This window comes from Pezoporus flaviventris, unplaced genomic scaffold (assembly GCF_033815535.1).
Source record: "Pezoporus flaviventris isolate CSIRO_AGI_PZ_B2104156 unplaced genomic scaffold, CSIRO_AGI_Pfla_v1 ptg000047l, whole genome shotgun sequence".
NCBI lineage: Eukaryota > Metazoa > Chordata > Aves > Psittaciformes > Psittacidae > Pezoporus > Pezoporus flaviventris.
This window is the reverse complement of record NW_026892595.1, coordinates 12,808,275-12,822,931: the sequence shown is the minus strand read 5'-3', so window position 1 is coordinate 12,822,931 and position 14,657 is coordinate 12,808,275. Positions and strand designations below refer to the sequence as shown.

Here is a 14,657-nt window from a genome sequence, read left to right as displayed (position 1 = left end):
TTCACAGAACTGGGGGAAAGGAGAAAGTTGTCCCTCACCAAATTCTTTTGACTACACTTAAAAGACTTCTGAGGTTTTGCCTACACTTTCCTAGGGCTCATGCTAGCACAACGATGATTTGTATCACTTAGATTAGTATTGCAAGGTAATAAGTTGTGAAAGGACACTCTTTTCCACTTCAGAAATGAGCAAGCCTTTCTGATCAGTCTGATGGGGCTGAGGTCTGACAAATATTTCTGGATCAGTCTCTCCAGTGCAGAAGAACGAGGGAGTTTCAGGTGGAGCAGTGGTGAAACTCCTCTCGTCACACGCTGGAACACAGCCATGCCAGCTAAGCTCTGTACAGGCTCAACCCTTGTTGATAGAAGTGCAGCTGCAATTCATGCAGCCTTTTGCTTCCATCCCCTAGTGTTAGAAATAATAAATGCTTCCTTTTTTGCTTGTAGCTGCAGGTGGCCAACACCATCAGACCTTCTGTTTGATGCCAGTGCAACAAGCACTGTCACAGCTGAGTGTCAGGTGTTGTGTAAGTCAACCTCCTGCAAAGTTGTACAGAAAGAGATTTGTTTGTAGGAAAGAGTGAAGGCAATAATGTGCAGGAGTTAACAAGGTATATGAGCCCTTTTTTTTACCCAACTTTTTTAACACCAGTTAACAACAACTCATCAGATTGAGGAAAAAAAAGATCATTTTAACCCACTGTCGTGGTTTAAACCCAGTCAGGTAACTTGTTCACTCACTCCCAGTGAGTGGTGCCGAGCTGACAACAATCGAGGTCCGTGTCCCCCCCCCCACCGGGGTTCTCCCCCACTCCCGGAGGAACGGGGAGGAGGATCGAAAGAGTGCAACTCCCACGGGTTGAGACAAGAACAGTCCAGCAACCAATGTACACAAATCACCACCGCAACTATCAGCTAAAACAATGATAAGGGAAAATAACAAGGGAAGAGAATACGACACCACCGGCAGGGAAGACGCGTTCCACCCAGAAGCCCCTGTCCTTCCGGGTAACTCCCAGTCACCCCCCACCCCGGCCATGACGTGCTGTGGTATGGAATACCTCCCTGGCTAGCCCGGGTCAGGCGCCCCATCTCTGCTTCCTCCCGGCTTCCTCTCCTCCTTGGCAGAGCATGAGCCTCACAAAGTCCTTGGTCAGGGTAACCATCACTTAGCAACAACTGAAAACATTGGCTTCACCAACACTGTTCTCAGGCTGGAAGTCAAAACACAGCACTGCACCAGCTAGCACAAAGGAAAAAAAAAAAAAACAAACATGACTGCTACTGCTGAACCCAGGACATTATCCACCCCTTATTCCATACCATTCACGTCGTGCTCAGATCCCACATTTTCAATACACCATCGCTCTCCCATATATATACATCCATATACATACAGACCAAGAGGAAAAAATCATTTTCTTAGTGCATGGACCAATCCCTATAATGCTGCTGAGTCCATTCGGTCCATGATGTTCAAAGTTCATTCTCTGTTGGGTTGATGGCTGGAGGGAAGTCAGGGCCAGTCGCTGGTGACCTGGAGACATCTAGTTGATGGGCTATAAAAGCATTACACAGCAGGCAACGGCATACAATTGAGTTCACTGGCTGTTTTCCTCTAAAATCAAATCCCCTTGAGGTATACATCGGACTTCCCCATCTTCCCGCATTACCCACCAAGTATATCCAGGTCCCTGAGCAAAAGCAATCCCACGAGTGGGTTTGCCTTTACCTGAAGCAGGAATAACCCAGACTGTCTTCCCCAGCAAATTCTTCATATGCACCACGGGAACTTTGTCCCCCTCTACAATATGTAAAAGTTCTGACTGTGCTGGGCCAGCCCTGTTGGCAGATCCTCTGGTGTTGACCAACCAGGTGGCCTTTGGTAAGTGTGTATCCTAATGCTTGAAAGTTCCCCCACCCATCGCTCTCAGTGTAGTTTTTAACAGCCCATTGTACCGTTCGATTTTCCCAGAGGCTGGTGCATGGTAGGGGATGTGATATACCCACTCAATGCCATGCTCTTTGGCCCAAATATCTATAAGGTTATTCCGGAAATGAGTCCCATTGTCTGACTCAATTCTCTCTGGGGTGCCGTGTCGCCACAAAATCTGTTTCTCAAGGCCCAGGATGGTGTTCCGGGCAGTGGCATGGGGCACAGCGTATGTTTCCAGCCACCCGGTGGTTGCTTCCACCATGGTAAGCACATGGCGCTTGTCTTGGCGGGTTGGTGGCAGTGTGATATAGTCAATCTGCCAGGCCTCCCCATATTTATACTTCAACCATCGTCCTCCATACCAAAGAGGCTTTAACCGCTTGGCTTGTTTAATTGCAGCACGTTTCACACTCATGAATAACCTGGGCAATAGTGTCCATTGTTAAGTCCACCCCTCGGTCACGGGCCCACCTGTATGTTGCATCTCTGCCCTGATGGCCTGAAGTGTCATGGGCCCACCGGGCCAAAAATAATTCACCTTGATGTTGCCAATCTAAGTCCATCTGAGCCACTTCAATCTTAGCCGCTTTATCCACTTGTTGGTTGTTCTGGTGTTCCTCAGTGGCCCGACTCTTGGGTACATGGGCATCTACATGACGTACCTTCACCACCAGGTTCTGCACCCTGGCAGCAATATCTTTCCACAGTGCAGCAGCCCAGATGGGTTTACCTCTGCGTTGCCAGTTGCTCTGCTTCCATTGCTTCAACCACCCCCACAGGGCATTTGCCACCATCCATGAGTCAGTATAGAGATAAAGTACTGGCCACTTTTCTCGTTCAGCAATGTCCAGGGCCAGCTGGATGGCTTTCACCTCTGCAAATTGACTCGATTCACCCTCTCCTTCAGCAGTTTCTGCAACTTGTCGTCCAGGACTCCATACAGCTGCCTTCCATCTCCGATGCTTTCCCACAATACGGCAAGAGCCATCAGTAAACAAGGCATACTGCTTTTCACTTTCTGACAGTTTATTATATGGTGGGGCCTCTTCAGCGCGCATCACCTCCTCCTCTGGTGACATTCCGAAATCTTTGTCCTCTGGCCAGTCCCTGATGACTTCTAGAATGCCTGGACGACTGAGATTTCCTATTCGAGTTTGTTGTGTAATTAGTGCAGCCCATTTACTCCATGTAGCATCAGTTGCATGATGTGTAGAGGAGACCCTGCCTTTGAACATCCAGCCCAGCACGGGCAACCGGGGTGCCAGAAGGAGCTGTGCTTCAGTGCCAATCACTTCCGAAGCAGCTCGAACCCCTTCATACGCTGCCAGTATCTCTTTCTCAGTTGGGGTATAGCTGGCCTCAGATCCTTTATATCCCCGACTCCAAAAGCCGAGGGGTCGACCTCGAGTCTCCCCTGGAGCTTTCTGCCAGAGGCTCCAGGTAGGACCGTTCTCCCCAGCTGCAGTGTACAGCACATTTTTTACATCTGGTCCGGTTCGGACTGGTCCAAGGGCTACTGCGTGAACTATCTCGCGTTTAATTTGCTCAAAGGCTTGTTGCTGCTCAGGGCCCCATTTAAAATCATTTTTCTTCCGGGTCACATGATAGAGAGGGCTTACAATCAAACTGTAATTCGGGATGTGCATTCTCCAGAACCCTACTGCACCCAAGAAAGCTCGCGTTTCTTTCTTATTAGTTGGTGGAGACATTGCTGTTATCTTGTTGATCACATCTGTGGGGATCTGTCTACGTCCATCTTGCCATTTTATTCCCAAAAATTGAATCTCCTGTGCAGGTCCCTTGACCTTACTCCGTTTTATGGCAAAACCGGCTTTCAGCAGGATTTGGATTATTTTCCTCCCTTTCTCAAAGACTTCTTCCGCTGTATCGCCCCACACAATAATGTCATCAATGTATTGCAGGTGTTCTGGAGCTTGCCCCTGTTCCAGTGCAGTCTGGATCAGTCCATGGCAAATGGTAGGGCTGTGTTTCCACCCCTGGGGCAGTCGGTTCCAAGTGAACTGGACACCTCTCCAAGTAAAAGCAAACTGTGGCCTGCACTCTGCTGCCAAAGGAATGGAGAAAAATGCATTGGCAATATCAATCGTGGCATACCACTTGGCTGCCTTTGACTCTAGTTCATACTGAAGTTCTAGCATGTCCGGTACGGCAGCACTCAATGGTGGTGTGACTTCATTCAGGCCACGATAGTCTACTGTTAGTCTCCATTCTCCATTAGACTTTCGCACTGGCCATATGGGGCTATTGAAGGGTGAGCGGGTCCTGCTGATCACCCCCTGACTCTCCAGTCTACGGATCAGCTGATGGATGGGAATCAGGGAGTCTCGGTTGGTGCGATATTGCCGCCGGTGCACTGTTGTGGTCGCAATTGGCACTTGTTGTTCTTCAACTTTCAGCAACCCCACAGCAGAGGGATCTTCTGAGAGACCAGGCAAGGTGGACAGCTGCTCAATTTCCTCAGTCTCCAAAGCATCAATACCAAAAGCCCACCGGTACCCTTTTGGGTCTTTGAAGTACCCTCTCTTGAGGTAGTCTATGCCGAGGATGCATGGAGCCTCTGGACCAGTCACAATAGGGTGCTTTTGCCACTCCCTCCCAGTCAGGCTGATTTCAGCCTCCAGCACAGTCAACTCTTGGGATCCTCCTGTTACTCCAGAAATATAGATGGGTTCCACCCCTTGACAGCTTGATGGCATCAGGGTACACTGTGCACCGGTATCTGCCCTCAGATCCGCCGACATTCTTTTCCTTTTGAAGGTGCTGGATAGTGTTGAACAAGGCCCTGTAAGCATAGGCCAAGCCCCAGCACGTTGCCGTGATTTGTCCATCTCTGGTATGGCCAGAATGACCACACACCTCATTTAAGTGTTTTACTAATTCTTCTGGATTTTGCAGTTGTTCGGTAGTGAAATTCCAAAGTACTGGAGGGGCCCACTGACCTAGATACTTGCCCATACTATCCCACACACCCTGCCACTCATGACTGTCCAGCCTCAGGGAAAATCTCTCGGTCCTCCTACATTGTCGTTTGACCCCAGACAAGACCCAAACCTGAATCTGCTTAACTCTTGAAATCAGTAGTGGGCAAAACACACTCTGTATGCGTGTTAGCATGGTGATTCCCATCACCATCAGCAAACAAGTCTCAACAGCATTAAAAGGCCATTCAAAAAATTCAAAACTCTCAAATGTAAATGGTCTGGGGGGAGGACTGGGAGGGTAAAAGGATGTCTCCTTCACAGGTTGAGCACCTGAGAAGGAGAAAAAAGATGTGTAATTGCTAAGCACCTCCATCATATACCTCCCAAAGTATAAAGGTGGTGACCACACTGGGAACATAAGCCAGATCAGTTTCATGATCAATGATTCTATTGTATTACAGTCATTACCATAAAGTACAATGGGACAAAAACCTTAGCGCAAGCCCCACACTTGAAAAACACTAATACAGCAAATACCGGATGGATGTAAGATACGATATACTGAAACTGTGAGATCAAGAGGAACAACCTTGACAGCCAATAAATCAGCATTGTGACGAGTGACTATCAATCCAGTCAGATCTGTTCTTATCTCAACCCCTCATGCCCCACGTTGGGCGCCAAAAAGAACTGTCGTGGTTTAAACCCAGTCAGGTAACTTGTTCACTCACTCCCAGTGAGTGGTGCCGAGCTGACAAAAATCGAGGTCCGTGTTCCCCCCCCCCCCACACCGGGGTTCTCCCCCACTCCTGGAGGAACGGGGAGGAGGATCGAAAGAGTGCAACTCCCACGGGTTGAGACAAGAACAGTCCAGCAACCAATGTACACAAATCACCACCGCAACTATCAACTACAACAATGATAAGGGAAAATAACAAGGGAAGAGAATACGATACCACTGGCAGGGAAGACGCGTTCCACCCGGAAGCCCCTGTCCTTCCGGGTAACTCCCAGTCACCCCCCACCCCGGCCATGACGTGCTGTGGTATGGAATACCTCCCTGGCTAGCCCGAGTCAGGCGCCCCATCTCTGCTTCCTCCCGGCCCCCCCTCCTCCCTGGCAGAGCATGAGCCTCACAAAGTCCTTGGTCAGGGTAAACATCACTTAACAACAACTGAAAACATTGACTTCACCAACACTGTTCTCAGGCTGGAAGTCAAAACACAGCACTGCACCAGCTAGCACAAAGGAAAAAAAAAAAAAAACCATGACTGCTACTGCTGAACCCAGGACACCCACAAAGTGTATATTGAGAAATGAGCAGTGAACATCTAGTTGTTTTGCATGTGTGTTTCAGCAAAACTGATTAGCATCTATATGGAAACTCTTCCATGTATAAGAGTACGTATGTATGTATGTATGCATTAAAGCATAATGTTAGCTAGTTATGCCTTAAAACAAACTTGTTGCACTTGACATCAGCCTTCTTGAAATTTAAGTACCTGGATATTGAAAACCTCTAAGTAGTTTTCGGGCCATCTGCTACATATGTAAATAAAATCAAGTGCCATTTGCCCTGTGATTTCCCTGAGGTGGCAAGATAAGGAAGATTTGTATTCTAAAGCTGAAAATCTCTGGTTTTGGCAAACGTGTCTGTGAGACTCATTGGCCTATATCTGGGCTCTGGTGGGAAGCATTAAAAATAATTTTATATCCAGAACGACTTTTAATCTGCATGATCTGCATCTTCTTTTTCATAATTTTCTATGAGTAAAAACAAAGGTCTCATTTCTTATACAGAAATTAAGACTGGTTTTACTCATTTCTTTTCCATATCACAAAGCAAAAGAGCAAAGCTGTGTTGCCATGGGAACTGGAATTGCAGCCGGATTATGGGATGTTGTTAGCTGTGAGAAGACAGCAAATTGTCTTTGCAAACAGCAGGCAGCGGGAGCGCTGCCTCCTGCTGTGACGGTACGGGTCCCTGCAGCTGCCTGTGCTGAAGGCTGGGATGGAGCTGCTCAGACAGACGCATGCTTCAAAGTAAATATGTGTCAGGTGAGAGCCTCACCTAATTTATTTGCTTCCAGGAATTTGGGACTTCAGGAAAGCACAGTGTTGCATCTCAAAAGCTGGCAGCATCATTTGCACAAGACTGTTCCCAGGAGAAAAATCATGGAAACCTGGCCCTCCACCAACCTTTTCTCACATAGCTTGTGATACTTTTAGTGATAATCTTAGATCCAAGTTTAGTTTGACATCGGTGACTCTTCAGCAAGTAAAAGTTTGGGCGTTCTCTTGACTTAGCTAAAAATGCCTTAAAGTCTCCTTTCTGAAGAGAAAGAAAAAAAAAATAAAGAAAGAAGAGGCAAAATAGATCAAGTAAAAGTGAAGATGCAGCAATGCACTTCAGGTCTTTACAAAAATCTCTCTTTCTTTCTTGAGACTTTTTGCCTGTTGGGAGGCCAGAGATGTTTCTAGCCCTGTATTTATAAGCATCTCAACTTCTGTGTCACACAATTATTGTAACTAACATTATTGGTTCTTCCAATAACCAAGTTGTTGATCATCCTTTCACCAGAATGTCAAGGATCCAGTTCCTTACTTCAAGAACACATATACTTCAAAGTACAAAGTAGAGATATTTGTATGCTTGAAGCACAATACAAAAATCTCTTCCTCAGTCAGGATCAGCACTTTGCCAAACAGCTTTCACTATCCATACTATCTCTTCTATTGCAACCGATTGAGTTCCCTCTACCATTCATTTCTCAAAAATCTCCTGCTTTCTACTGCAAAATACCACAACACAGCTATTCCATCTTTCTTTGAGTCGTTCAGTGGTCAAAGTTCCAATTATGTTATGAATTATTTTTTTATTCCCTATACTCTATTGTGATAACTTTTGTCCTTGTGTTTAATATTATAGGTCTTGAAAGGATAAAGAGGTGCTAAAGCGATACTGATTTTAATTACAAAATTACATATATTATTATGTGCCAAAATTTACACATTTAGTAATCTATTCCTTTTATTTTCTCAATAGTTTTTTTTTGTGAGAGAGGGAAATCAAAAGAAGTCTTGGTTTGAGGCTGAAGAATTCTGTAGAGAAATAGGAAGAAATCTAGTGACAATTAACTCGAGAGGATCAAATTTTATTATGGCAATTAGTATTGTAAGTACTTGCACAACAATTATCTTTCATGTTCATGCTATGTTACGTAAGAATTCCTTCGAAACGTATGTGGAACTGGGCAAGTGAGTGAATAAACAGAATAAATTTTTTAATTAAAATTGAATTTTTTTACTTGGAAATATCATCCTGAAACATTGCTTTAAAAAAAAAAAATCATGAATATTTCAGAAAAAGCTTGATAGTTTTGAAATTTTTATCCGTTTTTATCCTGTTTGTTCTCCAGCTCTTACCAACTTTGTACATGTTAGTATCATTCCTGAAAGGGAGACAATAAAACGTTCAGCTCTAACTATGCCTTTTCTGAACTGTTGCAATTAAATTTTAACGAACACATTAAAAACCCCCTTGTGTTAACATGCAATGTAAACCAAAATCCAAGGACTTAATGTGGAAATTTTATGACTCTAAACTGAAGACTCCTGAAATCAAAGAGGAATTCGTTTTATTTCTTGCTAGTACTGTGGATGCCATGTTTTTCCCACAATAAGGAAATGATGCCATTATTTTCCCCCAAAATTAGATGACTACATTCTGTATTCTGTAATGTCAAGACATCTCAATGACATATAATAAATAGCTATTTAATCAGAACTGTTTCACTTAGTCGTATATCTAGGTTTAATTTCTCAAATAGATTTAAAAGTATCAAAAAGAACAGTTTTCATGACCTCACCCTTCATTTTATTATTTTTCAGTATTATGAGACGCTGAAGGTGTTTTTACTTGTTTGTTAAGTCTCTTTGCTTTAGACTATGAAATCATTTTGAAGGGAAATCTTTGTGTTATGTAGTGAATGAAATAGGACTATTTAATCTGGTCCATAGGTACAACAAGATAAATAGCATGAACTATTAAATAAACTACATAGAAAATGCCAAGAAGCACGCACAAGGATGTTAGCCTGAGGTAGTTCTGTGCTACATCACTTGTCCTTTAAGTTCCATTCAAGTATAGCAAGTCTGGTCCCAACACAGACCAGAGTCTGGAGACGTGGAGACAGTTTCTCAATGAAACCCCTTGACGAAATGCAGGTGGTGAGCCTGGCTGTGGGCCAACAGTGCAGGAGAAGTTCCCAACTCAGATGTGACAGAAAGCAGCGTGTTTCCATGCTTTCTAACATTTATATCATGGCCCTCCTTTCTACGCTCATGTAGCTATAGTGCATAATTTATTTTAGGGATAAAGGACTGCACACTCAGGCTTTCTGAATTGGTTTATTTCTTTTAAATCCTGATGAAGGATTTGCCTGGATTGATGGTTCCTCTGTGAGTACTTATTTGCTGAATATTATTTGACTTTCTGTCCTTTAGAATACACAGATTTTCATATTTTTATGCCCTTTTCCCAATCTCTTTTAAACTTTCAATAGTGCATGGAAGCCCTTTATCTATATGAGCTGATCAACTGCAGTGTTCAGTGATGCTACTATCTTAACACAATAAAGGAAGTATAAAATTGGCTCTGTTTCATTCCTGGTACTATGTTATATCCCATCTTTCACAGACCATACTCTTAGATCTTCGCAGCATCCCCAGCTGGGCACTGCTGTATGTCAGAACAGAGAAGGCAGGTTGCCATCTTTCACAAAATAAGATAAACAAGACTCCCTCCATCCATCAGTTTTCCCTTCATCAGACACATGCTTTTCTATACTCTGTAATTTTCACACTTTCTTCTGGGATTGATAGGGAAAGTAAGCTGATCAGCATGACTTTCACAGCCCTCTCAGCCCTATCTGAACTCCTAGTGATTCTATAAAGTAGGTACTTGAGATGATGAGATCCTGAGAAGTTGTGTTACAGTGGCAATCTCAAATACTTCTACTCAGTTCTAATCACATAGTAATTGAGATACATTTCCAACATAAGTAATTTATGAGAACTGGGGTGAAGATGAACCCAATACCTATGAAGAAATTGAACATTGTGTTATGTTTAATAAATCCCCCAAAATGTGCTGGAATGATTTGCGCTGTGAACATTTACTTAATTGGATTTGTGAAACAAAAAAAAAATTATGATGACTTCTGCATTTAATCGGAGCAATAAACTCATGTTCAAAACCAAATTGTATGGATTTAAACAAATTGAAAGGAAAAAAAGATACTGGAAATTGTTTATTTTAAAATCAGTTGCAGTGAAGGGAGCACATAAAGCAAGAGGAATAAATTGAGATATTTCAAATGAAGGAGGCTAAAGATGTCCCTATTTATTTCTGGCTTCATCTCTTCCTGCAACGGGTTGAATAAATTTACAAGGCTGCCCTTATCCCTACTCTTTTTATCTCCCCTCTGTATTTCTATCTTCTGCTTCAGGCTTACCCAGGAAAGCCAAAGATGCAACACACCAGAATTCTCTGTACAAAAGAGAAAAAAGCTTTGTGAAATGTGAAATGAATAGTGAGTACCAAAGCAAGAGACCAGTTGCTATAGGAACAGGCAATTCTGAAAAAGAGGTCAAAAGCAGAGGCTGGTGTAGCCTTGAAGGACTCCTGCATCCCCCAGCTTTGCCTGGGTAGACAGACCCTAACACTAGGCCTCCTGCACCTGACACCAGGGCACAAAATGGACCAGATGAACATGTGTTGGGGTGCCTGCCAGAAGGAAACAGGGTCTTCATGGGCTAAGGACCCCAGGTGGTAGCTGATAATAAGAGAAACTGTCTTGCTTATTCAGTCCTGTTTTTATGTCCCTGCTTCCTGGTTGTAAACTGAGTACTTGTATGCATCTTCATGGAGAGCCTTAAAAGCTTCTTGAAATTAAAAGAAAGTTGGATGAGCACAGGGAACTAGTAGGATGTGAGGCACAATTGGGAGGGGAAGGGAGAAGTAGTTGCATAAAAAAGTAGTGAGTATTTGTAATATTTGATTACTCTGCCAAAAGTTTCCTTTGAATAAGGCACCATGCTAACATGGAAAACTTGCTTAAGAGAAAAGGAAGAGTCATAGTTCCCTTGTGGGTAGATTAGTCATACAAATGCGCCATCAAAACAGTGACTTTTGCATACCAGTACTCGAAGCAGTACATCCTGTGCAGCCCTTTCTGGTATGCTGAGCACTGCTGCTTTGTACAGATGTGGCTCTCTGCTCTTGGTGGGATTACTCAAGAAATTACTACTTACATAAATACTCTGATCAGTTAGTTGTGATCCTAGATGACCTTTCAAAAGTAAAAGGAAAAAATAGACCTTGTTATTGTGATTCTATATTATATGATCGTCGTGAGTGTTAATTCCCACATGCTCACTTAAGACACGTTTACTTTAGATACTCCATATTTTTGAAAAACAGGGACGTTATGTTAGAATTAAAAACTAAAATAAATATGAGATTCAGAATGTAAATTCATCATGAAGATGATAGATGAATTATTTTAGATCTATTCTTCACTCAGTACTTAAGAATAAAATGTTTAAAAGCTCCTGAGGAATTTTAATATTTTTTTAATTTGTTTACTTATTTCCCATCTAAACTATTCCTGTTCCATCAAATCACAGAAGAAATGGCGAAAGATAAGAATAGAAGTCTTTGTGAAGAACAAGATAACAGGCATCCAAGTGAAAGCAGAACTACCTTTGAGGAGCTATAGGTGGCTCTAGGAATCGCAACAGGTTAATTACTTCCTCCTGGTCCGTCCTGTAATCAGAAGCTTGGGTTTGATATCTACTAGCTCTCCAGGACTCTTTAAACCAGATTTTCCTAGTAAAGTCCAAGCCATCAGGATAGCAGGAATGCATCTAGACACAGGAAATTAGGTGCAGTATTAATAAAATACTAGCATTAAGCTTTCAGTACTTGTGAATAGTTTACTACTATGTAAGTAAACTTGAGGATTTACTACATTGGCTGGATTATGTTGTTTGGCTCTATTCTCATGAATATAAAACATTAACAATAGCATGCAGAGTAAAAATACTAAATAAATTTTCAAATTGATGTAAGCTTCTACGAAGTGTTTACTGTACATCCTGGATTGTTGAACACAGCACTGTTGGATATACATACATATACTCTAAATATTTTTCACTAGATAATTACTTTTGAATTATGCATATTTTTTTAATTTAATCCAGTGGTATTTGTCCTAAAATCTTGAAACTACATTAAATAATTCATAGTTTTCTTTTTTTCCCCTTTTGTATTATACAAAGAATTTGCAACTACATAAAGCAAACCCCTCTTGATTTTTTTCTGTATTTAGAATGTTGCTCATGATGATCTTTTATTTTATAGGTACACTGCTAAAACCTGAACCAAACTACAAACTTGGTAGGATTTTTTTCCTCTTTCAAAGAAAAGTTTACTGTATAGTTTTCAGGCTTTGCACAGACCAGATATGAATGTAATATTCTTTATCTTTTAGAATATCAAGCCACCCATGATGGACGGATTATATATGAAGATAAGCAGTACTATTTCAGCAAAGAACGTGTCCATATAGAAGAGGCACGGAGAATTTGTCAGAAGAAGTTTGCAAATCTTCTTGTCATTGAGAATGAAAGTGAAGGACAATTTCTATGGAAATATGTAAGCACTAAGCCTATTAATTATAATTGAATTCTAAAGCAGAGCAGTTGATAAAATAAATAGAACAGCCTATGAATTTAGCTAGGCTGGAGTCCTGAACTATCGTCCTACATTACTTATTTATATAACAATATCTTTGTTCAGAACCTATACAGAAATTCCTATTGCTTTTCATAGGTAGAAGAAAAAGACATGCGAATGCTAAAGGTGCAGCAAAGGGTAGTTCCAGGCCCAGGTTTCTTATCTCTTCTAAGATACATAGTGTTCAGCACAGTGATTATTGCTTTCCTGTGCAGTTTTCCTCATGTTTCCCATATCCCTGTGACTGCTTGAAATCTGGGTCTGAACCTGCCTGAGGCTCTAATACTGGGGAAAAAAAACCAAACCAAATCACCAAAAGCATTACCCCCACTCCTCCATCCCCAACAGAATAAAAAAATCACAGGGATGGTTAATGGGCTTCCAGATTTTTGCTTGCAGTTGAGGAACTGTTTAGTGTTTAACTGTTCATCATTTTTGTTTTAGATTACCTCAGAAGTCCAAGTGGAATTACATTTAGTCGGCTTAGTTGTCAGGTTTGATAAGAAATTCAGGTGAGTAGAGGAAAATTGTTAAGCGATAACAAATAATGATAATTTCACCTTGCTCTATGAGAGCATTCTTGTGTGCTTTCATTTCACAAGTTACTAACTCGTGCAACTGACTTCAGGATAGTTTTCAGGAGAAGCCTCAGATCAGAAATGTGAAATTCTTCTATAGTTAAGGAGAGCAATGTGTTTTCTTCCCAAATCTGGGAAAGCAATGCCAGTAGAAGTTCATGACTAAGATACATTTCACTTAATGTCTTACACTAAGAGAACTGAGTTAAACAACTAAGCAACCCTTCATACGTAGTTGAGGAGAACCAGCTAATTTCAGGATGTTATTCACCTGATCTACTTTAGACATCAGCCTTAGAATGAGATTAACTCTGACCAGTTCTCCAGTGGTTAGAGAGAAAGATTTTGATAAAATGTAGCCGTAATGGTTTAATCAGACTAATGCCAAGTCATACGAGCTTGAAGCAAGAAGTGTAAACAACACCTCACCCAATGGCTTTCTGAAATTGCTGGTAGGGAAGTTGTTTTAGAAATGTATTTGTAGAAGGCTCCCAGTAGGACATCATTCTGGGATGAAAGGGAAATCTGTGCATTGGTGAGATTTTGAGGTTTCAGTCTTGTCGAGACCATAAGAAGCCTTCCCTTTGAGTATGGCATTGTTTATCCCACCTCTGGCAAAATGGGACGCGGATGGGACTTGAATGTGATAGTACTAAACAGATGAGAAGCAGCAGTAATGCTACGGATATTTTCTCTCCAGTATATGAAGAGCCATTGCCCTCTCATCACTGCTAACGCCTTCTTACCCCCTTGCCTCAACAGACCTTGTAACAAAATGACTGCTAGAGATCTGTCTGGCAGGCATTGTCTCCTTGTTTCTTTCAGCTGGCTGGATGGGACTCCAGTGAATTATGTTGCCTGGGCTTCAAAAGGATCCAATTTTGTGAATAATGCTGAAAACTGGGTGATAATGTCAGATTTTGATAAGTAAAATAGCAACAAGAAATATATGTGTGAAAATTTAACATCAAAATCCCAGACATTTGCTACATGTTTAAATTTGAGGCTACCCTATAAGCAGGTAGTTGAACAATACTGACAGCTTTTCAGAACAAGTACGCTGAGGTTTGTAATGGCTTAAGCCCAGCTGGCAACTAAGTACAATGCAGCTGCCACTGCCTTCCCTTCCAGTGGAATGGAGAGGAGAATTGGAAAAAATGTAAAACTCTGCAGGTTTAGATAAGAACAGTTTAATAATTGAAATAAAACTAAAAAATAATAATACAATAATAATAGGAAATAGAGGAAGGACTAAACAAGTGATGAATAATATAATTGCTCTCCAGCCACTGACCAATACCCAGCCCATCCCTGAGCAGCAATCAGTCCCTTCCAGATAACTGGACATGACATGCTGTGGTATGGATACCCCTTTGGCTCATTTGGGTCAGGTGTTCTGTC

At 42.0% G+C, this 14,657-nt stretch overlaps 1 pseudogene; it reads left to right on the top strand.

Annotated features, from left to right (window-relative positions):
- Window positions 1-14,657, top strand: part of LOC133276941 (macrophage mannose receptor 1-like) — a 64,505-nt pseudogene that overhangs the window by 36,383 nt on the left and 13,465 nt on the right.